At 38.9% G+C, this 23,728-nt stretch overlaps 1 protein-coding gene across 1 annotated transcript in view; it reads right to left on the reverse strand.

Annotated features, from left to right (window-relative positions):
• Positions 1 to 22,156, reverse strand: part of PDS5B (PDS5 cohesin associated factor B) — a 194,202-nt gene extending 172,046 nt beyond the window's left edge. Inside the window, exon 1 of the mRNA XM_082675608.1 lies at positions 22,044 to 22,156. The gene's annotated coding sequence lies outside the window, so the exon portion shown is untranslated. The remainder of the gene's footprint in view (positions 1 to 22,043) is intronic.
• Positions 22,157 to 23,728: the final 1,572 nt, after the last annotated feature.

The raw sequence follows: 23,728 nt of genomic DNA on the forward strand, positions 1-23,728 counted from the left end.
CAAAAAAAGAAAATTACAGACCAATATCACTGATGAACATAGATGCAAAAATCCTCAACAAAATACTAGCTAACAGAATCCAGCAACACATTAAAAGGATCATACACCATGATCAAGTAGGATTTATCCCAGGGATGCAAGGATTCTTCAATATGTGCAAATAAATCAATGTGACACACCATATTAACAAACTGAATAAAAACCATATGACCTCAACAGATGCAGAAAAAGCTTTTGACAAAATTCAACACCCATTTATCATAAAAACTCTACAGAGAGTGGGCATAGAGGGAACCTACCTCAACATAATAAAGGCCATATACGACAAACCCACAGGAAACATCATTCTCAATGGTGAAAAACTGAAAGCATTTCCTCTAAGATCAGGAACAAGACAAGGATGTCCACTCTCACCACTATTATTCAACAGAGTTTTGGAAGTCTTAGCCATGGCAATCAGAGAAGAAAAAGAAATAAAAGTAATACAAACTGGAAGAAGTGAAACTGTCACTGTTTGCAGATGACACGATACTACACATAGAGAATCCTAAACAAGCCATCAGAAAACTACTAGAGTTAATCAATGAATTTGGTAAAGTTGCAGGATACAAAACTAATGCACAGAAATCTCTTGCATTCCTATACACTAATGATGAAAACTCTGAAAGAGAAACTAAGGAAACATTCCCATTTACCACTGCAACAAGAAAAATAAAATACCTAGGAATAAACCTAACCAAGGAGACAAAAGACCTGTATGCAGAAAACTATAAGACACTGATGAAAGAAATTAAAGATGATACCAACAGATGGAGAGATATACCATGTTCTTGGATCGGAAAAATCAATATTGTGAAAATGACTATACTACCCAAAGCAATCTACAGATTCAATGCAATCCCTATCAAATTACCAATGGTATTTTTTACAGAACTAGAACAAAAAATCTCAAAATTTGTATGGAGACACAGAAGACCCCGAATAGCCCAAGCAGTCTTGAGGGAAAAAAACGGAGCTGGAGGAATCATACTCCCTGACTTCAGACTATACTACAAAGCTACAGAAATCAAGACAATATGGTACTGGCACAAAAACAGAAACACAGATCAATGGAACAAGATAGAAATCCCAGAGATAAACCCACAAACCTAAGGTCAACTAATCTATGACAAAGAAGGCAAGGATATACAATGAAGAAAAGACAGTCTCTTCAATAAGTGGTGCTGGGAAAACTGGACAGCTACATGTAAAAGAATGAAATTAGAACACTCCCTAATACCATACACAGAAATAAACTCAATATGGATTCGAGACATAAATGTAAGACTGGACACTGTAAAACTCTTAGAGGAAAACATAGGAAGAACACTCTTTGACATACATCACAGCAAGATCTTTTTAGATCCACCTCCTAGAGTAATGGAAACAAAAACAAAAATAAACAAATGGGACCTAATAAAACTTCAAAGCTTTTGCACAGCAAAGGAAACCATAATCAAGACGAAAAGACAACCCTCAGAATGGGAGAAAATATTTGCAAATGAATCAACAGACAAAGGATTAATCTCCAAAATATATAAACAGCTCATGCAGCTCAATATTAAAAAATAAACAACCCAATCCAAAAATGGGCAGAAGATCTAAATAGACATTTCTCCAAAGAAGACATACAGATGGCCAAGAAGCACATGAAAAGTTGCTCAACATCACTAATTATTAGAGAAATGCAAATCAAAACTACAATGAGGTATCACTGCACACCAGTTAGAATGGCCATCATCAGAAAATCTACAAACAACAAATGCTGGAGAGAGTGTGGAGAAAAGGGAACCCTCTTGCACTGTTTGTGGGAATGTAAATTGATACAACCACTATGGAGAACAGTATGGAAATCCCTTAAAAAACTAAAAATAGAATTACCATATGATCCAGCAATCTTATTACTGTGCATATAACCAGAGAAAACCATAATTCAAAAAGACACATGCACCCCAATGTGCACTGCAGCACTATTTACAATAGCCAGGTCATGGAAGCAACCTAAACGCCCATCGACAGATGAATGGATAAAGAAGTTGTAGTACATATATACAATGGAATATTACTCAGCCATAAAAAGGAACGAAATTGGGTCATTTGTTGAGAGTGGATGGATTTACAGACTGCCATACAGAGTGAAGTTAAGTCAGAAAGAGAAAAACAAATATCGTATATTAACGCATATATGTGAAACCTAGAAAAATGGTACAGATGAACCAGTTTGCAGGGCAGAAATTGAGACACAGATGTAGAGAACAAACGTATGGACACCAAGGGGGGAAAGCCGTGGGGGGGTGGCGGGGGTGGTGGTGGTGTGATGAATTGGGAGATTGGGATTGACCTGTATACATTGATGTGTACAAAATTGATGTCTAGGGCTTCCCTGGTGGCGCAGTGGTTGAGAGTCCACCTGCCGTTGCAGGGGACACGGGTTCGTGCCCCGGTCCGGGAAGATTCCACATGCCACGGAGCAGCTGGGCCCATGAGCCATGGCCGCTGAGCCCCCGCGTCCGGAGCCTGTGCTCCACAATGGGAGAGGCCACAACAGTGAGAAGCCCGCATACCGCAAAACTGACAGCTAACGAAACTGCTGTATAAAAAATAAATAAAATTCAAAAATTTTAAAAAAGAAAATATAGAGTTCTGTCTTATTCTAAAAATGTGTAAGCCTGACACAAGGTGTGTGTTAAGTTAGCAATTGTACTTAAAGGGCCAGTTTGAAATGAATGAAAATCAGCCTGAAGAGTTCTAATAATGGTGGAGTAGTTTTTGTCAACTCATTAAATTAATGCTTCCACAGATAGCAATTATAAAAAACAAATAAAAGCTGTGGATAAAACACTTTTAAGAATGACTTGAAGGCAGAACAAACCATCAACAGCGGGAAGAAATTGGAAATTTGACCAGTGAAAGAAGGGAAGTACACTGGAAAAGGTTCAAATTTACACAGCTTTTCCCCTGAGGGCATTCCTAGTCTGCAATAGCATGGGCTACTAGAACTCAAGCAGAAAGTTGCAGTTTTATTAAGTTCATGGCCACAAAGTGGCTAGAAATAGAGGACAAATTCAGGAAAGGAGTGAGTCACAGCAGCAGAAGCCTCAAAAACTAATATAAACTTCAAATTCTTCACTGAGCCCTGAGGTGAGTATGCTCAGGGAAGATTTCAAGGAGCTCAATGGAAAACAACTGGAAATCTACAAGAACTCATCAGCGATCTCAGCTGCTGCCCACTGGAGAGGAGACATGAGCCTGTCCAAGTTACAAGGGCTTAAAAAACACCTCAGGCTTTCTACAGACCCATCTTAAAGACCAAGCCTCCACAAGTTCAAGGTGATCAACCAGTTATTTAACTATACTCATCAGAAGATAAAGAGAATTTAGAGATATATCACCCACAACGTCCCCTCTACAATTAAAATTTTCTAGACATGAAAAGCAGCAGGGAAGTGTGACCTACTGTCAAGAATGAAAATAAAACAATAAATGGAAAAAAACAATGAAATAATTCAAAGGAAGAAATTAACAAGCAAAGACTTTAAAGAAGCTACTATAAATTTGTTCAAGGACTTAATGGGAAACATGGTCACAATGGGGAATCTCAGCAGATAATTGGAAATAGTTAAAAAATGAAATACTAGAACTGAAGAGTATGTTATTTCAAAGTGGGCTTAGAGATATCTGCACCACCATGTTCACTGCAACATTACTCACAACAGCCAAGACATGGAAACAACCTAAATATCCATCAATGGATGAATGAATAAACAAGATATAATATTCAAGAGAATATTCACCACAATAAAGGAGATACTGTCATTTGCAACAACATGGATGAACCTTGAGGACATTATGCTAAGTGAAATAAATCAGAGAAAGATAAATGCTGTATGATCTCACTTATATATGGAATCTAAAAAGGTGAACTCATATAAACAGAGAGTGGACAAGGGCTGAGGGGGGTGGGGGGAATGGGGAGATTTTTGTTAAAGAGCATAAACTTTCAGTTATAAGATAAATTAAGTTCTGGGACTCTAGTGTACAGCATGGTAACTATAGTTAACAATACTGTATTGTGTACTTAAAAGCTGCTAAGAGAGTAAATCTTAAATATTCTCACCACACACACAAAGTAATGTTAACTGTGTGAGATGACAGATGTGTTACCCCACCTTATTGCAGTAATCATTTAACAGTACATACATGTATCAGATCATCACACTATACACCTTAAACTTATACAATGTTGCTTATCAATTATATCTCAATGAAACTGGAAAATAAGTAAATAAATAAATGGGGGGTGGGGAATGGGCTTGACAGCATATTAGAAGCAAAATAAAAAAGAATCAGTGACCTTGAAGACAAATCAGTAGAAATTATTCAATCTGAAGAACTGAGGGCAAAAGATTGAGGAAAAAAATTAAAAATAACAAACTCACAGACCTATATTACATTTTTAAGCAAAAGAACAAGAATCTCAGAAGGAGAAGAGAGAATGGAGCAGAAAAAGCATTTTGAAAAATGGCTAAAAATTGGTGAAAAAACCAATCTGCAAATCCAATGAGCTCAACTCTAAGCAGAATAACAAAAAAAAAAAAAAGAAGAAAAAAGAACACATCAAAGTGCTGAAAATTAAAGACGCAAAGGAGACCAGAAGACAATTAAGAAGAACCTTTAAGTCAACCAGAATCTATGTCCAACAAAAATATTCTTGAAAAATAAGAGTAAGCATATATATATATATATATATATATATATATATATATATATATAAAATACATACACTTACTCTATCTGGGTGTGTGTGTGTATGTGTGTGTGTGTGTGTGTGTGTGTGTACATGTACACACGTAAGCTGAAAACTTTAATCACTAGACCGGGACATTACGCAATGTTAAAGGAAACTCAAGCTGAAGGGAAATGACATCAGGCGAAACTTAGATCTACACAAATAAAGAAAATCCGAAACAACTATGTAGTTATATACAAAACACTCTCTTGTTTCTCTCCTTAAATTCTTTAAAAGGCAACTGACTATTTAAAGCAAAAACAGCATTGTGTTGAAGCAAAAATTAACACACCAATAGCAAAAAGATTAAATGTAATTATGCTTTTTAAGGTTCTTTCATTTTACATCAGGTGGCATAATGTTAATGCTAAATGAACTTTAAAAGTTAATCATGAATACTGTAATCCCTAGAGCAGCCACTTATACAAAGCAGTACAGTTTAAAAAGCCCATTAAAGATCTAAAATATTTTTCAAAATTTGACCAACATAAAAGAAGGCAATAAGAGAAGGAAGAGAGGAGACAAACTGACAAAACACAGAGCAAAATGGGAGAATTAAACTTACCCGTATAAATAACATTAAATGTAAAGTTAACAAGTCCTCCACTCAGAGACACAGTTTATTAGATATATTTACTATTAAAAGAAGGGAGGGAGGAAGGAAGGGGAGAAGGAAGGGCAGAAGGAAGGGAAGAAGGAGAGAAGGAAACCCATTAAATACATGCTGTCTATAAGAGACACACTTTAAAAACAAAGACACAATCACATTAAACATATAATAAAAAATTATACACCATAAATATAAATAGTAAACATAAGGGAACTGGTATAAGTAAACTAAAGTCAGAAAAAATTATCTTCAGTAAGAGAATTATCAAAGGTAAAAAGGTCAACTCATCCAGAAGGCATAACAATCCTAAATGGGAATGTATCTAATATCAGAGCTTGAGGGGAAAACTACATGGAGGAAATACATGAAGCAAAAGCTGAAAAAGTTACAGGAAGAAATGAACAAATGCACAGGTATATTTGGAAACTTTAATACCCCTCTCTCAGCAACTGAAATGGATAAAAAACAATCCACAGGCATATAAATCAGGGGTCAGCAAACTGCAGGACCTCTGCCCATCTTTGTAAATGAAGTTTTATTATAACACTGCCATGCCCATTCATTTACATATTGCCACGGCTGCTTTTTGCACTACAAGGGCAAAGTAGTTAAAACAGAAACAGTATAATTCACAAAACCTGAACTATTGTCTATACAGCCCTTTGCAGGACATTTTCTGACCTCAGATATAGGTGATTTAAAGAACACTACTAACCAACTTAATTGTATGAGACTATATACTACACCATACAATATGTCTCACATTTCAAAAGACAGAAATCTTACAGAGTATGTTCTGTGACTACAAAAGAATTACATAAAAAATCAATTTCAATAAGCTATCCAGGAAAACCCAAAATATTTGAAAATTAAGCAACACACTTCTAAAAAAATCCATGAGTCAAAGAAGAAATCACAAAGGAAATTAGAAAATATTTTGAACTGAAAATGAAAATACAACATATAAAAATGTGGGGGAAATTATAAATTTAAGTGCTTATATTTAAAAACAAAGTCTTAAATTTAAATATCGAAATTCCCTAATTAAATACCTAAATTTCCAGCTTAAGAAGCCAGGGAATAAAAAGAACAAATTAAACCAATTGAAAATAAGAGTGAAGGAAATTATCAAGATAAGCACAAAAGTCAATTAAATTATTGAAACCAAAAGCTGTGGAAAGAAAACTGCTAAACCTGTAGCAAGAATGACCAAGGAAAGAAGAGTGTAAAGAGGGGTCACTACAGATCCTACAGACATAAAAAGGATCACAAGGGAAAATTACACTGTTTCTGCCAAAAGGCTTGATAACTTAAATGAGACAGATATACTGCTTGGGGGGAGAAAGACAAAACAGAAAATCCATATAACCATATATTTACCAAAGAAACAAAACCTGTTACCAAAAATCTTCCCGCACGCACAAAAAAACCTCCATGCCTAGATGGTTACCAAACGTTAAAGAAATTATATCAATCATATACAAACTATTTCTGAAAACAGAAGAGGAAACATTTCTTGGTTTCAGAAGGCTAGTCTAACCATGCTATTAGAAGGCATTACAAGAAATGGCAATCATAGACCAATATTCCCCCTGAACACAGACACTTAAATCCTCAACAAAATATCAGCTGACCAAATTCAGAAACAGATAAAAGGACAATACATCATGACCAAATGAGATTAACCCAAGATTGCAAAATTGGTTTAACTTACAAAAATCAATAAATATAATTCACCATAATAACAGAATAAAGCATAAAATCCATAGTCGTCTCAATAAATACAAAAAGGGGGGGACATCTGGCAAAATTCAACACCCATCCATAATTTAAAAATTAAAATCTCACTAAACTGGGAATAGAAGGGAACACGCTCCATCTGATTTCTTTTAATCTACAAAAAAATCACTGCTGACATTCTACTTAACGTTAAAACACAATGTTTTCCCCTTAAGATGTGGAATAAAACAAGAATATCCATTCCCACCATCTCTTCAACATTAAATTGAAAATGCTAGACAGTGCAATAAAGTAACACAAAGAAATAAAAAGCTTATAAAGATGGGAGAAAAAAGAACAAAACTGTCTTATTCACAGATATGATTGTTTTTGTAGAGAAAATCCTAAATCTACAAAAAAACTATTGGAACTAAATGAATTTCAGCAAAGTCAAAGAATACACACACAATTTTTAAGACAACTACTGTATCTGGATATATTATCAGAAAAAAATAAAAAAATAAAATTTAGAAAATAGCATCAAAAAGAAAAATCTTTAGGAATAAATTAACTGCAAGATCTCTACGGAGAACATTAAAATGTTACTTTACATTGTATGTATATATGTTAATATGTTAACAAAATCATATTACATAATTGACATAGTAACATAACATTAATACGGAAAAACCTACTTCGTTGAGCTGGCGTAAAGATCTTGCACAGATACATAGATACATAAATATAAATTTGTTTATAGTACGTATCAAAAAAAAGATGACCTAAATAAAAGGAGAGGTGAACAACTGTACTAATAATCTACTGCTGTGTAATAAACTACTCCAAAACTTCAGCAGTTGAAAATAACATTCATTTTCTCACACAGTTTCTAAGGGTCAGGAATCCAGGAGCAGCTTAGCTGGTGTGTCTGGCTCAAGGGTCTCTCATGAGGTTGCAAACTGTAGTGAGGTCTACACTCAACTGAAGGCCTGAGGATCCACTCAAGGCTACTAGCAGAAGGCCTCAATTCTTTGTCATGTGGATGTCTGGAGACAATATTCCACTGGTCTCTTGCATTTCTTTCTGCACATCTTGCAACTGAGGATCTCACTGCCCTTTGTTCCAGATTAACTTCCCAAAGGTGTTTATAAAGTGAACAGTTGTGGAAGATAAAGTCTCCTCCAGAGCAAAGAACAGGTATGCTTACCGCCCATTAAAAAAATATCCAGGTTCCCTATGTTCGGAATTCCTCTCTTGTAATGCAAGCACTGCATGTGCAGTTGTCAGCTGACCCTCTTCATATCAAGTGTGATTTGGAGCTTGAGGAACTGGTGCAAAAATGCTGAAAGTACCCTGGCTACTACTATAGCTGTGACAATAACCTGTCTTTCGACGCAGACCCAAGAGTCTCATGTCTTCTATCAGCATCCATGAAACTGCAGTAGCCTAATTTGTTAGCTTGCAAGTAGGGTAAAATCTCAGCTCCTTCACAGGCTTGACAATGGGCCTCTCTACAACATGGCAGCTGTTTTCTCCTAGAGTGACTGATGAGAGAGAGAAAGACTAATACACAAGCCACTGTGCCTTTTACAACCTAATTTCAGAAGTGACTTCAACTATATTATATTGGTTACACAGACCAACCCTAATATAATGTGCAAGGTGACTACAAAAGGATACAAATACAACCAGGCAGAGATCAATGGGAAGCATGTTAAAGGCTGACTACCAAATTCCATATTGTTATAGGTCAGTTCTCCCTAAATATTTTATAGAGAAACACAATCCCCATCAAAATCCCAAAAGGTTCTTTTTTTTTCTGTAGAAACTGACAAACTGATTTTAAAATTTATATGGAAACACAAAGGAACTAGACTGGACAAACAATATTAGAGGTTTCACACTATTTGATTCCAAGACTTAAGGTGATAGAGACAGTATGATACTAGCATAGCAGAAACAATTAGATCAAAGAAACAAGAAAGTCCAGAAACAGATCCATACATATATGTGTTCAAACATTCCTGGACAGGGCTTCCCTAGTGGCACAGTGGTTGAGAATCTGCCTGCCAATGCAGGGGACACGGGTTCGAGCCCTGGTCTGGGAAGAACCCACATGCCGCGGAGCAACTAAGCCTGTGAGCCACAACTACTGAGCCTGGGTGTCTGGAGCTTGTGCTCCGCAATGAGAGGCCGCGACAGTGAGAGGCCCACGCACCGTGATGAAGAGTGGCCCCCGTTCGCCGCAACTAGAGAAAGCCCACACACAGAAACGAAGACCCAACACAGCCAAAAATAAATAAATAAACAAATAAATAAAAGCATTCCTGGACAAAAACACAAAGGCAGTCCAGTGCAGAAAAGAAAACAAAATTTTTCAAACAATGGTGTTGGGACTGGATAAATGCATTTGTAAAAATGAACCTCAATACCTATGAAACTTGTAAAAGAAAACAAGGGAAATTATTTCAAGACTTGGGAGTAGGCAAAAGCTTCTTAAAACTCAAATCTATTAAAGAAAAAAATTGATTAATTGAACTTCGTCAAAATTAAAAACTTTCGCTTATCGAAATACACTGTTAAGGAAAACAAAAACTTATAAACTGGGAGAAAATACTCTCAATGCATTGATGTGACAAAAAACATATCCAGACTATATTAAGAATTCTTACACATCAATAATAAAAAGATAACCAATTTTTTTTAATGTGCAAAAAACAGGGATATTCCACAAAAGAAAATACACTAATTATTGACAATTGTCAATAACCATATGAAACATCATTAGGTCGCAAGGAAATCCAAAATAACACAAGATACCATTTCACTTCCACTAAATAGCTAAAATTTAACAAATGATTATCCAAATGCTGGCAAGGATGTAGAGCAACTAGAACTAACACAGAGTCACAGTGAGAGTATGTAAGAGAAAACTAAAAAACTACACAGCAGTTTTTTATATAGTAAAACACACATCTGCCTGTGAACCAGCAATTTCAATCCTAGGCATTTACTCAAGAGAAATGAAAACACATGTTTGCAAGAAGATCCCTGCAGGCCTTATTCTTAACAACAAGAAACTGGAAACAACTCAAATATCCATCAACAGAAGAAAAGATAAACTCTGGTATATTCATCTAACAAAATACTACTCAGCAATAAAAAGAACTCTGACACATCCAACCTCATAGATGCATCTGGAAATATATGTTAAGCAGAAGAAGCTAGATGCAAAAAAGCACACACTGTATGATGACCAAACAAAATAATCTACATTGTTAGAAATCACAGTGCTTGGGAGAGAGGAGAACGGAATGGAAAGGGCAACCATTAAACTTTCTGGGGTGATGAGAATGTTCTTTATCATCTTTTGGTTATCAGTTACACGGGTATAACTGTCACAACTAAAAGTGAACAGCTAAAATCTGTACATTTTATTGTATTTAATTTACATCTCAATATAAATAAATTAAAACAAATTTTAAAAATAAATTTGAGCTCATAGTATTAATTTTCCATTTTTTCTTTGTCTTGGGTTGTCCACATATATACTTAGTGTATATATATATATACACACACATTTATGGGTTATCCGTAATTGTTACTCATCTACTATGTGCCAAACATGATGCTTGTTTACAAAATAACTGTTAAGTTCATGCCTCAAGAGGATAACAATCTAAAGCAAGGAAATACACGATAACAATACACAATGTGAGGGTTTACATTATAAAGATATACACAGGGAGGACTTCCCTGGTGGCGCAGTGGTTAAGAATCCTCCTGCCAATGCAGGGGACACAGGTTCGAGCCTTGGTCCGAGAAGATCCCACATGTCATGGAGCAACTAAGCCCTCGAGCCACAACTACTGAACCTGTGCTCTAGAGCCCTCGAGCCACAATTACTGAGCCCGTGCCTAGAGCCCATGCTCCGCAACAAAGAGAAGCCACCACAGTGAGAAGCCCATGCACCCCAATGAAGACCCAACACAGCCAAAAATAAAAATTAATTAATTTAAAAAAAAAGATATACACAGGGACTTGTGAGAAGGAGAAAAGGGCACCATACACTGCCTGAAAGAAGAGTTAGGTAACAGAAAAGCCTTTTCGTTAGGTGAAGGATGAAAAGCAGGACTTCTGACATGCAGACAAGCAGGAATGGATCATTATAAGCAGAGAAATACCACGTGCAAAGACACAGAGGCAAAGAGTCTAAAACAACAGGGAGCTAGGAGCAGTTCAGTGTTTTTGGAGTTTGGAGAACCTATGGAAAAAAGGGAAATGCCAGCAAGGTAGGTAGGTACCATTCTAATGTTAAGGCATTTGCATTATAGAGGCAGTGAAGAGCCACTGAACAGCTTTAAGCAAGGGAAGGACACATACAAATCTGCAACTACAAGTATCACTCTGCTAACACTGTGAGAAAAAGCCTAAAAGAGAGTGAAAAATGGAAGCAGAGCTACCTGTAAGAAGGCACCTGCAACAAGCAAGTCATGTTTCCTTTTAGTAAACCAATCGCCGCACATGGACTGAAGAGAAATTCAAGAACCCCCAAAATGGACAGGAAAATGAGTGAAAATTAAAATCAGAGTGTTCACAGAAAAAAAAAGAATGATCAAAATGGCCCAAACAAAGGATACTCATCTTCACTCATAAGAGAAATGTAATGACATAAATCACAGCAAGATCCTTTCTGACCCACCTCCTAGAGAAATGGAATAAAAGCAAAAATAAACAAATGGGACCTAATGAAACTTAAAAGCTTTTGCACAGCCAAGGAAACCATAAACAAGATGAAAAGACAATCCACAGAATGGGAGAAAATATTTGCAAATGAAGCAACTGACAAAGGACTAATCGCCAAAATTTACAAGCAGCTCATGCAGCTCAATGTCAAAAAAACAAACAACCCAATCCAAAAATGGGCAGAAGACTTAAATAGACATTTCTCCAAAGAAGGTATACAGATTGCCAACAAACACATGAAAGGATGCTCAATATCACTAATCATTAGAGAAATGCAAATCAAAACTACAATGAGGTATCACCACACACCGGTCAGAATGGCCATCATCAAAATGTCTACAAACAGTAAATGCTGGAGAGGGTGTGGAGAAAAGGGAACCCTCTAGCACTGTTGGTGGGAATGTAAACTGATACAGCCACTATGGAGAACAGTATGGAGGTTCCTTAATAAACTAAAAATAAAACTACCATATGATCCAGCAATCCCACTCCTGGCCATATAACCTGAGAAAACCATAATTCAAAGAGTCATGTACCACCATGTTCACTGAAGCACTATTTACAATAGCCAGGACATGGAAGCAACCTAAGTGTCCACTGACAGACAAATGGACAAAGAAGCTGTGGCCCATATATACAATGGAATATTACTCAACCATAAAAAGAAATGAAATTGAGTTATTTGTATTGAGGTGGATGGACCTAGAGTCTGTCCTGTCATACAGAGTGAAGTAAGTCAGAAAGAGAAAAACAAATACCATATGCTAACATATATATGGAATCTAAAAAAAAAAATGGTTATGAAGAACCTAGGGACAGGACAGGAATAATGACGCAGATGTAGAGAATGGACTTGAGGACACGGGGAGGGGGAAGGGTAAGCTGGGAAGAAGTGAGAGAGTGGCACTGACATATATACACAACCAAATGTAAAATAGATAGCTAGTGGGAAGCAGTCGCACAGGGAGATCAGCTCCGTGCTCTGTGACCACCTAGAGGGGTGGGATAGGGAGAGTGAGAGGGAGACGCAAGAGGGAGGGGATATGGGGATATATGTATATGTATAGCTGATTCACTTTGATAAACAGCAAAAACACACCATTGTAAAGCAATTATACTCCAATAAAGATGTTTTAAAAAAAAAGAGAGAAATGTAAATTAAAACTACACTGAGGTACCATTTTTCACCTATCATATTGGCAAAAATCCAAAAAGTATCATTGTATGCTGTTGCGGCAAGGCTATAGGAAAACAACTACTCTCATGTATACATTACTGTGACAACCCTCACAAAGGACAACGGAACTATATCTATCAAAATTATATCCTACAACCCTCATGAAGGACAACTTAACAGTATCTATCAAAATTGTATCCGCTTTATTCTTTGACCCAACAATTCCACTTCTAGGAAGTTAATCTACAGACACACTTGCATGTGTACAAGATGATATATGTACAAGGTTGTTCATGCAGTATTTTTATAATAGCAAGAACTGGAAACAATTTAACTGTCCATCAGTGGGCTAGTTAAATTACGGTCCATAAATGAACACTCTGCAGCTGTTGAGAAAGAGAGCACACATACTAGAACTTTATATACTAATACAGAAAGATCTCCAGGGTATACTGTTAAGTGACATAAATAAATAAATAAAAGGCAACATTTCCAACATTAGTGTAAAACATGTGTTGGGGTGAGGGGAGGCATGGGGTGGGATACATATACTTGTACAGCGTTGTATTTTTTAAACCCCCAGAAGGATATATAAAAAACCCAATAATACTAGTAAGCTATTGTAGAGGAGTCTGGGAACTTTACAGATGAGGAAGGGTATGGAAAAGAGACTTTTTTCTCTTTTTGGTTTTTTACTTTTGAAGTATTACTGTGCAGATAGTGTTAAAAAAAAAAACAACTTTGAACTACTGTATCAGAATCAACAGGCTTTGTTAACTCATTTGATTTGAGAAGTAAAGGAGACAGAGAGATCAAGATGACACCCAAGTTGCTGACTTGATGACAAACCCAGCCATTCAACTTAAAAAAAAAATTGTATTAACCAATGCAGATGTTAAAGGATAAAGGAAGGCAGCTCAGTTTTGGACATGTACTGGAAGTGTTGTGTCTGATGGCATATGAGAAAAAGATAGGAAATTGAGAAGAAACGTTAGGGATATGGCTGTTAATAGAAGCCTTGGAGGAAAAAAAGGGAAAACATTTTATATGAGCCTAATTTACCTAGGAATTATTTATTCTGTAAACCCAATTAACCCAGAAAATAAAACTAAAAAGGCAACTAACTCAAAGTGACAGCATAAGGCCACACAATCGTACCCTTTTCTCACAGACACCAGGCTCTCACTAAAAGCTTATTTATTTGTTACATTTAGATAACTTCCCAAGTTCACAACAGATTAGAAACATCAAAAAAGGGTGCGGGTGAGAATTCCCCAGCTGTCCAGTGGTTAGGACTTGGTGCTTTCACTGCCGAGGGCCCGGGTTGGATCCCTGGTCCAGGAACTAAGGTCCCTCAAGCCTCGAGGTGTGGCAAAAAGTAAATAAATAATTTTTTTTTAAAAAGGGTGCAGGTGGAGCTACCAGAGGCAACCATTTGGCAGCAGCATGAGGCAGCAAAAAAAAAAAGATGAGAATACCACCAATACCTCAAAAAAGCACAGCATTCTTCAAGTGCTCTTCACAGAGCCAGAGTACCATATTTTATCATCTAAGACTTGGCCAAAATGGTCCCTCCTTTAAGAAGTTTTTCATGGTTCCTACACTCTTAACCTAAGTAATTAATCTCCCTTTAACAAATTTCCAATTTCAAGTATGTTGTTTACACCTTCCTGAAAGCACTTTATTCTGCCTCGTTTTATAATTATTTTACAATTATAACTGGTATTTTGTGATACCAGTCTCCTTCCCACTTGAATATAGATCTCTTAAATAAAGGTGTATCTTTCATCTTTATATCTCTGAGCACAATTTCCTTACATAGTATAGCATGCAAATATCCATTCAACAAATATCCGTCTTTGCCTTCTCTAAAGTGTTGTGAATGGACCTGCCACAAATAGAGTCTCCCTGCCCCAAGTTATAGTTTTCTATTAAGTACTTACATACTTGTCACCAAGGGAAGCATCTGGCCTGCCTTATATCAAAAACTAATTTAAGGGGTGACTGGAAGTGACCGCTAATGGGTTTAGGGTTTCTTTTATAAGAGACAAAAATATTCTAAGAGCAGATTGTGGTGATGGTTGCACACACCTGCGAATGTACTAGAAGTTGATGAGTTGCACAGTTTCAATAGGTGAACTGTATGGAATGTGAATTATATCTCAATAAAGCTGATTTTAAAAATGAGATACCTGCTATTATTCCCCACTTCACAGATTTAAGAAACTGAGGCTTGGCAATTAGGTAATTTATCCACGGTGACACAACTAGCTAGTGATGGAGGGAGGATAAAAACCCAAGCAGTCTTGACTCTATGTCTATATGCTTAACCGCCATGCTCTTCTGCTTTCCTCAGCAAAGGACTTCACTTATCAAGCATCATATTAAATGCCTAAATATGTTCCTACTGCTGTTCAAGTCTTCAATGCTAGTGACCTTCCAAACTCCACGTAGGACTGCAAAGCCTTGACCTAATTATGTTACACCATGAAGGTAGAGGAGAAGGAAAGCAAAACGCTGAAAAGAAAGGGACCAAAGAGACAGAGGAGGAAAAAAATGTACTCAAGATCTATATTTCAAAGCTTTCCATTCTGAGCATAAGACTACATGAAACATTACTACTGCTTGACTGCTATCATCAAAGTTGGTGGGCAGGCCTAATTCACCTGAGCTGGGAGCTTCCTGGACTAGGTCTGCTGAATCCAGGGTTTCTTGGCAAAAGAGACATTTTAGGCCAGATAATTTTTTGTTGTGGAGGGCTGCCCTACACATTGTAGGATGTTTAGCAGCATCCCTACCTCTACTCACTAGATACCAGTAGCACCACTCTTCCCGCCCCCCTCCCCCCACCCCCAGTTGTGACAACCAAAATGTCTCCAGGCATTGCCAAAGGTCCTTGGGCGAGGAGCTGGGGAAGGAAGCGGTGTTCAAAATCACCCCCATTTGAGAGCCGCTGGCCTAGACTAAAGGTAAAGTTGAAAAAGGGCCAGCCATTTGATATTAACTCGTGTATATAATAACTGGAGACAAAAACTTTTTTTTAACCAGCTTTACTGAGATTCTTTGACACATAAAAATGTAGATATTTAAGGTATACAGCTTGTCTTTTGATATATGTATGCACTGTGAAAAGATCACCACAATCAAGCTAATTAACACATCTCTACATACTTACCATTTGGGGGGGGTTGGGATAGGGGGTAACAGACAAGAGCCTTTTAAATCAATTGCCTCCCAAACCTACTAAGAAAAAAAACTTATTTCATTAAAAAAAAAATGTGAAGCTGGGGTGGGGGCAGCATGTAGGGATTAAATAGGAACAAAGCTCATGTAGTCATGCCAACTTCTGCACAGGTCAGCATGTAAGGTCCCTGACACTAGCAGAATATCAACTATAAAGAGGGACTACTAAAGATCAAAAAATAGATCTAAAGAACATTAGAAATGAGAACTGCTCCCTTTGGTTTGAAGAAAAATCAGTTTCCCTTATAATAAAAACTAAGTGTTCCTCATCTCTGGAAGAACTGAAATATCAAAGTCAAGGCTGCCACCCCACCAGGGAAGAGGAGCAAGTCAAATGACAGTATAAATAAAAATGAAATGACACTTGGGGCACAAGGGGGGAGTGGTGAGACAGGACAAGTAGACAGTAGGAGATAGAGCTTACCCTATATGAAATTACTTGCCCTGACTCTCAAATCTCCCTTCCTGCCTTTATATAATCTTCCATTAAGACCAAGTTAAGGGCTTTCAATACTTAACCTCTGGTTATTGTTCAAAGTCTAGCACTGCAGCCTCTCCATTCAGAGCACTGCTCCCCCTCAACGTGCCATGGGCTCTGAAACCTTATTTCTCTCTAAAAGTTCCATCTCCCTCAAACCATTTTAGATGGGGGGGAGGGGTGCACAGATAACTTAACCTACTCAATCTAAAGTGTGCGCTGCAAGTAACCTCTGCCCAATAAGCATACAAAAATGTTTTCCCCTCCTCATAATCAACAAAATGCAAACCCAAAACAAGATACAAACTTCACATATCAAATCAGCAAAAGGCATAAAGTTTAATAAAGCCCAATGTTGGCAAACATGTAACAGTCATAGTCATATACTGTCGGTTTGTGTAAGTAGTTACAACCTACATACCACTCAAAAGGAGTCAGAATAAATTGTGGTGACACATGCATATAATACTCTAATCATTGTTTAAATTATGTTGATCTATATGTGCCAATATGAGAAGAGCTACATGACATCAACTACAGAAAAAAGTAAATTTCAGGAAAAAAGTAAACAATATAGCTTTTAATAACAACAACAAAAAAAAGCAGTAAGTATAATACTATTTGCATAAATTTTTTGAAAAGTAAATTTTCTGAAAACTGTTAACAGTGGATTACCTTTTAGGGGGAAGAGATAAAGTAGCTTTTATTTTTATTTTCTGTACCACAAGAATTTCCTTATCATATACATGTATAACTTTTAACTTAAAATATACAATTCTTTAAAGTACTCTGTTCCCGCCAACCTTAACAACAACTCTCACTACCAACTCTCCATACACACCCCAACCCCCATCCCAATATCTGAAGGTTAACTGAAATTGCCTGGCGGAATTTCAACTACTTAGGGATGCATTCTGTAAATACACTTTGGATATATATCTGGGACTTTTCTTTAAAAATCTCTTCCCTTACTTCTCTAAAACCACCTCTGAGATGAAAGGGAAAAAGAATCCCTACACTGCCCAGGGAACCACAAACTCTTGTTTCCTTTTGGGCCCCCTAACCATTCTCTCCAAGAGAGAGACAATGCTTGTGGTCATAATGTCCCCTCCTTCACTCTCCCACATAAAGAGCAACCTCAACTGTCACTGAAGAGGGAGGAAGGCCTGGCCATGGTAGAATCACTTAACAGCAGGGATCCTACTCTGGTTTTTCTCAGCTCTCATCACCTTGGTGCAAGTGGCAAACCACCACTCGAAACTTCTATAGGGCAGAGTCTCAGTCCTGTTTATTACATCATCCATGGTACAGTATATATATGAAGCTTAGTATTTGTTCATTTTAACTGAATCAGGTCAGAGCAATCTCTGTCAAAGGGAAGCAAGTTAGTGGAGTACTTCTAGATCATGGTCCTTTAAAGATGCCTCAAATTAGCTTCCTGCTTATCAGTCTTTCCTCCACTCCCCTTGGCTAACTTATAAGTGTTACACAGCTAAACCAAGTATTTCTAATTACTGCTTATTACTGATGTCTAATCATTAGAGCACAATAACTATCATGGATATTTTTAAACATCTCAGAGTAATGGCTTTAAGATTTAAACAACTAAATTTAACTAATCTGAGTTTAATCTTCACGATTTTCTCACAGAGCACGATCATCCCTATCAACTGAAACAATTACAGCAAACTTATCCTTAATTTTGAACTAATTAGTGAGAAAGAGTTATAAAACCTTTTTAAGTATTGGGGAAAATGGTTATAATCAGGTGGTTCATGACAGTACAGTGTGAGGAAGAACTGACCTCTACACTCCAAGGAAGCACAATTTTGAACCATTTGGCAACTTCTTAAATAAACTAAAAAAGTAAATATGTTCTCAGAGAAATTACTGGGTTTATTGTTAGACTAAGTATTTTTGGAATTTTTAACATTTCCAAACAGGAATACTCAAACCAAATACAATTTTCTCCAAACACCTACTGTAACTGGAAGCAAATGACTTGTGTAGCAAATTGAGTTTAAAAGTAAAAAAAAAAGAGTAAAAAATAAAAAAAAACACATTCATGCACACATGCATCTTATAACAAAATAAAGTTCAACACTAACTTCCAAATTACCCTGGCTTACAAGTTTAACGAAGAATAAATAAATGCCTTGTCAAATACTGTTACACAATGAAAGATCAAGCAACTCCAGGAGACAGAGACATGCAAGAGGTTATCTTCTGAGACAATTTAAGTGGACCGCATCCTGGATAGAAATTATTAAAACCAGACTCTGAAACAGATGGTTAACCTCGAAACTTTCTTGGTTGAATGAAAAAAAAGGGGGGAAAGGAGAAAGAGAATAATATGCTACCTGGCAATAATTTTAAATATTGCTTAAGTCCTGAATAAAACAATACAGACCACGTGGATACTTCTAAGCCTCCAGGAGATGTAAGGGCTGCCTCAATTCCACAAGAATATGACTGTGACTTTGAATAAATCAACCAAGTTACAATCTGAACCTAATTTCTCATGCATATAATGAGTTGGAGATCATCTAAATTTCCTTATAGCTCTCTAACACTAATAAAGGAAACACAAATTTATTCTTTTCTAACATAGATTATATACAGTACTTGTCATCCAAGCGAAATCAGTGAGCTCTCCTGTTAGTTCTAGGCACACATGATCAAAAGAAGTAGCACTGAAGAAGCCACAGGACAATCCTAATCTCCAAGAGGGAGAAGCAGAAAGAACACAATCTCCCAAAATATTCCCCTCTACACAAAGTTTTGGGTACCATTCAGTCTTCACCAGGGTAAGCCCTGTCTAATACAGCGTATCACTTTATTTTAGGCTTAACAAATTATTGACAAAGCCTGGTCCTCAAAACATGACTCTTTGTATCCATTAAAGTTGCAAACCATTTTAAAATAAATTTAGAAATTAAAACTTTTATCCAACAGCCAACTCAGTAGAACTACTTGTCAAATATGCTTAGTACAAAACAGTCCACGACAGCAAGGATCACTATCTTCACCACGTTATCTCCTCTAATTCTCGGGAAAAGTGAGGAAAAAGGCATAACCAGACAAGAATGAAAGTGACAGGAAGAGTCAAAAGCCACTGTAAAAAAACAAAGTTAACACAAGGAGAATCAACCTCAACAAAAAAGGAGAAAATAAGAAAGGGCACAAAAGTTCTTTAAGAAAAAATAAAGGCCAATACAAACACTACCTTGTCATTTAAAATACTCACACGTTCAAGTAAAACCCAGAGTATAATTTTTTAAACCATCAAAAAAGCACACACAAAAAATCACTATTTCAGTAATCAAAGAATATCTAATGTGCACCTTTTCTATACACATTCGTACATTTATTTTGAAAGAATAATGTTCTCATTTAAGGTTTTTTTTTTTGAAAGAATAATGTTCTCAATTTTTTTTTTACAGTTAAGGTTTTCAAAATAAATCTACCTTTCTATAAGAAGTTCCATGTTGAAACTGTCACCTACATATTCATCACTATAAATTTTAATTAGGTTTTCTGCTATCACCAGACGACAGCAGATTAATCGTTCCACAAACTGACCTGCACACACCAGAGGAATGCTCATCTTATTGTCTAAAATTGCTAACATCTCCGACATATGTACTGCATAAATAAGTGTCCTTTCTAGCCCATATTTTGCTTGATACCATGTTTGTGCTTTTAACTATTTTACTTGACTACTGCTTACGTAAGTATAGAAAATGCTCTATCTTGGAACTTCATCTACATGTGTTGAGAACAATGATTATACTGCCATTCAAGTTTTAAATAATTATGACTTACAGCTCGCCTCATATATAAACACACTTGAACTTTTAGAAGTTATTAGGAAGACAGTAGAAGACCTCCAAAACTCACTCAAGACCACAGACCAACCTTCGAACGTAAAGGCTACATCCACAGTCTCCCAAACGGTTTAACAAACAGGGTTGGGTAGGGTCGTTCAGGACAGTACTGCCCATCCATCATTTCATAACAGAAGTGTGAGAAGAGCGTTCAAAGCACGTCCTTCAAAATCAAATAAAGGGTTCCCTTTCGGGAGTTGGTTAGGATGCCTAAACGTGTCAAGTAGGCAGGGACCTGCTCTTTCAAACCCTACCCCGAGTTTACACCGGCCGCGAAGGAACGCAGGAACAGGCAACTCTGAAGCCGACGAGGTGCAGCGTTTCAGGGTTCAGACTCATTCCCTCGAATAACTGTACCGCGGCTTAACGTAGCTTCAACGTATATACCAATAGGCAACAGCAGCAAGAAACCACAAACAAGCGTTTCCTCTCGACTAGAAACTTTTCAGGTGTCACTAAGATAAGAGACTGCAAAAATGTCAACTGTACAGCTGCACACCGTTTGCATGGTCGCTCCGACTCCGAGGCTTCCGAAAGGAAAACTAGAACTCAGTGGTGGCCCGGGAGAAGCCACTCCAGCCCGTGCCGGACTCTTCCTCAACTAGGTATCGGGTGCCTCCAGCACCAGCTCCAAGAGGCGCGATAGGCGCGCTTTATCTCCCGCGACTGGCAAGTAACAGGATAAAAATGTCACTCGGTCGGCCCGTTGTCGTCGCCCGGAGTGGAGGCTGCACGGCGCGGGCGACCCAGCGGCGGGGGCGAGGGCGCCGAGGCCCGCACACCGCCCCGAGGTCAGCCCCGACCCGCGCTCCCCGCCCCTCGCCCGGAAAGGGGAAAACCCGCCCGCGGGAGGATTCAACAGGAGCGCCGCGCCGCCCGCCTGCCGCCCGGGAAACAGCCGCCGGGCTGCCGGGCGCTGGGGGAGGGGCGGCGGGGCGCGGGCGGCGGGGCGGCGGGCAGCCGGCGCGGACCCCCGGCCGCGCGCAAGGTCACCGCCCGCCGCCCGCCGCCCTCGTCGCCGCGGGCGCCCCAGCCCTGCCAGGGCGGCAAGTTTAATTTCCAGAGGCTGCGGCTGAGCCCGCGGCGTGGAGGGAGCGCGCCGGCCGTGGGGCCCTCCCCACCCCCACCGCAGAACCCGGCCCACGCCCCCGGCCCGCGCCCTACTCCTCCCGGCCCCGCCGCCGCCAGGCAGCCAGCGGCTGCAGCCCCCGATGCCGGGAGGCGAGTCTCGGCTGGCAGGCGGGCGGCGCTTGAGCCCCGCCACAGACTCAGCCGCGGTGGCGGGCGCTGAAAAATGGAGCGCGGCGACCAGAGGGAAGAGACATTTTCTTCCCGTTAACTGAATTGCTTCCTACCTCCGGGTGGCCGACTCGCTACTCCTCTCCGCTGCTCTCCGGGATCCGCCGCCGCCGCCGCATCCAATCGCCTCCTCCCCCCCCTCCCCTTCCGCAGCCAGCCCGGCCGTTCCTCCTCCTCTCCGCTTCAAAATGGCGCCAAGCGCTATTCGGCGGCTGCTCCAATCGAACCGCCGCGGACAGCACCCGGCGGCAGGCAGAGCGCCGCGTGGGTGCGCAGCGCCCCCTGCCGACCGGACAGCCTCGCGCGCGCGCGCTCGCCGGCCCTTCCGCCCCGCCCCGTGCGCGCGCGCGTGCCCGCCTCCGCTCCGCCCCGCCCCGCCCGTCGCGCGCGCACGCAGCCACACGGGCACGCCGCCGCTGTAGCCGCGGTGGCGGCGAGACCGGTAGCTGTCAATGCTTTCTCGCTTCCTTGACGTTTGCCGAAAACCACATAAATTGTTATATATCTCTAGCCTTACAGATAAAAGTTGGGAATTTTTTAAAACAGTGAAATTGAGTACTAATGTTGTGCGAAGTAAATAAAATTGGTGTTTACTTTGCTCCTTACTTGGGAACTCTGACCTAGTCACCTCAAAATGCCATCAAATAGCTTTTTTCTGCACTGTGTGTGTAATGTCTTTACTTAATCCCACAGCTTTCCCGTTTTCAGGTATTGTTTAGGTAGCGAGTGGGGGGACGTAGTAATTCCATCTGTAACAAAGCATTCCATTCATTCGTTTTATCACAGTTGTCCTTATCGGGGGAGAAACAATCTAAAGACCACAAGGATGCTTTCCAGAAGGTGGGTTTTCTAACCCCCTTCACCTCCAGGAGGTGCCACTCCTCCCTGCTGCAGCTGTGAGGGAATATGTTAAAAGTTATCGGGTGATTACTGTTAGGATGGAGAGAGGCAAAAATCTTTAAGGCCTCAGTGAAGTATAGCTGCTAACCAAAGAGACTATGCTTCATGCAACAGCAAATGGATTTACAGAAATTAGTAATCTAAACCTTCATTTAAAGCAACAGTCTAGGAAAACTGGAATCTGAAGTTGGTAATAAAAGAAAAATAAATTTCTGTGTTTAGGGCTTTAAAAAACAACCAAATGTGGGGGCAGGGTGTACATGGGAAATCTCTGTACCCCTCTCTCAATTTTGCTGTAAACATAAAGCTGATCTAATAAAAGTAAAGTCCAAAAAATAACCAAGTTGTAATTCATCAGGAGCAGTATGTGGCACCCATCAGCCCACACTTCTACTGGCTTTACACTAACAAAAGATTATTTTCCTTTCCGTTGAGAGAGGCACTAGGATTTCCAAACAGGGAGAATAGCAAGAAGGGAAAGGATGCCACAAAGGGAAATTAGGGTAAGGGTTCTGAGATGACCTTTGCCTACAACACAGCTCAATGCCAGAGCCAGAAAATGTAAGCCAAGGCAGTTTCCTGCTGACTTTCTTTCTTTTTAAACATTGTTTTAGAGGTCTCGTCTTGTTAAGCACATTTAGTTCCTTAAAGGGTTTTTGGACCATCTTCTTACCTACCTAATAACTAATGGTACTCTCGATCTTCTACGCAGACACTAGACTGAAATTCTTAACTTTTTTATTCTGAAGAACTCTCTGGGATCTTTGGGGATATTGTGTGTATGTGTGTTATCGAAGATCATTTGGGTAAATATACAGACTTGTTAAAGTCTTCTTGGTTT

Source organism: Grampus griseus, assembly GCF_964374135.1.
Source record: "Grampus griseus genome assembly, chromosome: 18".
In the NCBI taxonomy this organism is placed as follows: Eukaryota; Metazoa; Chordata; class Mammalia; order Artiodactyla; family Delphinidae; genus Grampus; species Grampus griseus.